This window comes from Danio aesculapii, chromosome 3 (genome assembly GCF_903798145.1).
Source record: "Danio aesculapii chromosome 3, fDanAes4.1, whole genome shotgun sequence".
In the NCBI taxonomy this organism is placed as follows: domain Eukaryota; kingdom Metazoa; phylum Chordata; class Actinopteri; order Cypriniformes; family Danionidae; genus Danio; species Danio aesculapii.
The window spans coordinates 4,056,692-4,060,437 of record NC_079437.1 but is presented as its reverse complement, the minus strand read 5'-3'; positions in this window follow the sequence as shown (position 1 = coordinate 4,060,437).

Genomic DNA, 3,746 nt, shown 5'->3' with positions numbered 1-3,746 from the left:
TGATTCAGACGCCTCTGGTGATTGCAAAATAAAAGTATGATTGTTCGGTTACAAAATAAAAGTCCAGATAATAATATAGTCCCGAAAATAAATTCTTAAACGCGAAAATCGTCTTTCTTTTATATTAGGAAATAGCATTCAAATTATTAAAATATATATATTCAACATACTAGACTAAATTCAGTCAAAGACGAATTAGATCTCCAATGATGGATCGCAATATCTGTGTTTGGATATCTTCATGACCTCACTGTTATACAGGGTTTCTGCAGGTTTCACCAGGTCAAATTTAAGACCTTTTTAAGACCACGAAATGTTTTAATTCAGACTTATATAGGACTAAACGCTAAGGATTTTTTAAATGGTCAAGCAGAAAAAATGTTCTTGCCCCATCAAAAACTAATTCTAATGACTTATTTCTTATAATTTATATTTCTTATATATTTTAAATAAACTGTAATAAATAAAACATAGCAGAACTTAGCTGTGTACATCAACACCTTAAAAACTAAAAGTATGCACAACAGACTGTTTTAATATTAGTTATTAATATAGTTTGGCTAAAGGTTTTATTGAGATGTATAGTTGGTGATAGGATACAGTATGTGTTGAACTGATTGGGTAGCTTTACATTCATTCGTTTATCAATTTTCCTTTGGCTTAGTACCTTATTTATTAGGGGTTTCCACAGCGGAATGAACCGACAATTACTCTGGCATGTGTTTACACAGTGGATGCCCTTCCAGCTGCAACCAAGTATTTGGAAAGGTAACTTTACGTAAACAAAGCAAAATTAAGACCCGTTTAAAATGATTTAGGCAATATTTCTGTGAATTTAAAGAGCCCTTATTAAATATGAAATAGGGTCATATTTTGGTTGTAAGGGTCTCCAACAACAGTCTAATATGCATGCAAGGTCAAAAAACATTTTTATGGTCTTATAATCTGCATTTATTTTTACCTAATTATCCCAGCGACTCCCATTTGAATCGTTCAGCGATTAATTTGTTCCCAAACCGCTCCTTAGCACAATGCTAATCTGCACTGATTAGATCGATGAGAGCCTCTTGCGATTGGTCGACGCTGACAGCGTTCAGCGCAAGACAGTGTGAAATGCCCAGCACAGCTTATCAACAATATTGAAGTAGTCACAGTGCAAAGTGTATGTGTGGGCATACCTGCCAACACTGTTTTTCCCGGGAGTCTCCTGTATGTCAGACCCATCTCCAGCCACCCTCCCATTTGTTATTTATCCCGGAAAACTCCCGTAATTTCAACCATCCGCCCCCACCGGTCCTCAACATTTTGGTACGGTCTATGGAACCCAACTGTGGACGCCAATATTGGTATAGGATCCGATCGCAGCGGCCGCCCGAAACATGCTCCATAGTAGTTACTAACACCATAGTGACAATACCCAGTTCTCACCAGTGTTATCAGGGCCGGCGCGTTCATAGAAGAGACCTAGTTGGCCGCCATGGGTGGCAGAATAGTAAGGGCGGCATCCGCGAACCCCACAGTCCTCACTTTCAGCCGCAACATCCACCCCCTCCCTCCCGGTCCTCATTTTAATCCGCGAACCGGTCACTTTCGGCGTGATCGCCGTTCGCCTTCAGCTTGCTCCAGCCCTGTTATTCAGACACTTCACCCCGAACCTAGATAAACCTAATTAAATACATAATCAGAATCTGAATAATTTGCAAGCTAGGGTAAACAAGGAGGCAGCCATTTTAATCGCACTTACTTACACTTGTGAAATGGAGGAAGAAACTGATCCATGATCCACTGATCCATGTTCTGACATAGTCCCTTACATCAACAGTCTTTTCTGATCCTTCCTTTAACGAACAGCCAATGAATCCCCCGTTGTAAGCGTGTAAATTCCAGAAGCACTTAAACTGCACAAGGTTGGGCTATAATGCTGAAGTATTTTTGCAAAAGTAAACCTCAACCACTGACTCTTCACAGTTTCATCTTTGGGTAGAGAAAATAACACAAACTTTCCCTCACACTTCCCATAATATCCAGCTGAGCACAGCGTTGATTCAACCGGCATCTGCTATAGTGTGTGTCTAGCCTCTTTTTCTTTGCTACTGTGCTAGTGGGCGGGCGGCAGGTTTCAATCGCAACAACTGGGTGGGGCTTAAGTTTCGTATCCACGTCACGCCAAAACGGCTAAAGACTCGTTATCAAGACGATTCATTTCAAGCACTAAGAGTCAACTCTTTATAAATGAATCAATCGTTTTAAAAACTGTCCACTTTCAGATTTAAGCCTTAGCTGGATATTTCACATCACTTAGAGCTGTTACACACTACATGGAAGGTCATTCTCAAAAACCCATAATAGCGGCTCTTTAAGACTATTTAAGGCCTAAAATTGTGTTTTTGCAACATTGTAAGACTTTTTAAGACCCCGCGAATACCCTGATTATAGCAATGTTTAGTTCGATAATTAGCTGTTTTAATTAGTAAAACAGCTCAGAGATGAACTTGTGTAGCAAAGACTCACTTATATGCTCTATAATAGCATTTTGACCCAATAAGTAGTTCACCTTACTGTAGCTGTCTACTGTAAATAATGAGGCACAATTTGCTTTATTATTTCTTATTAAATTGAATTATAAAGTTGAGATGTCCTAATGTATATAGGTCATACTTTATAATAGAGTTTTATCAATATTGCTAATGTGTACAGCATTTATTATTAATAGTTTGACATTTACTAATGCATTATTAAAATCCATGCTTGTTAACATTAGTTAATGCACTGTGAGTTAACACAGGTCAAGGTGCTCCAGCATTCCCCAGCCCAGTCACCAGATACGAGCATTATTGAGCATGAAGGAGGAGTCATTGAAGATGAACCCAAAGAGTCTTGATGAACTCTGGGAGTCCTGCAAGAACACTTTCTTTGCCATTCCAGATGACTTTATTAATCAGTGATTTGAGTCATTGCAGAGATGTATGGATGCAGTCCTCCAAGCTCATGATGGAGTCAGACACAATATTCATTCTGTTTCCACTGCAGCATGAGCACATATTCTATACTGGACATTATTTCTGTTAAGAGACCTTAACATACCTTACTGTCCTAATTAAATCTTAAAAAATCAAGCCATGATCATATTTTATTTCGGTAATTTGGTTTATTTTGGCCTTTGCCTTTTATATAAGCCACTTCTGATCTCAAATGAGATCACTAGACTAGAAGACAAGTTATTATTTTTATTATTATTATTTTTGTTGTTCCTAAAATATTTGTCCGACAATGTATATGCATGTGTATACATATTATATGTACTGTATGAGTGATACTAGAGAGGTAATGTTACACTATAAAAAAATAAATCTGTAAAATTTACGGTAAAAAAACGGCAGCTGTGGTTGCCAGTACTTTACTGTTAAAAATACAGTACAAACCATAAAAGTAATTTTCATTTTCACGGGAAACTTTATAGAGGTAATATTACTATATTTTAAATTACCAGCATTCACACATCTTTTGTTACACAGTTATACATGTTAGCACACCCTTATGCAGATGGTGATGAGAAAGATACATAATGAACCAATGCTAATCACAAACAACTTTTCCCACAAGCAGAAAAGTGTATCAGTGTATAGAAGGTGCTCAGTGTAATTCACACAGCTACTAAACAACAGTATGGTAGCACGCATAAAATTAAAGTCATGAAATAAACATTGTTTATCAACATAAGATGTATCATAAATCTCTAATGTACA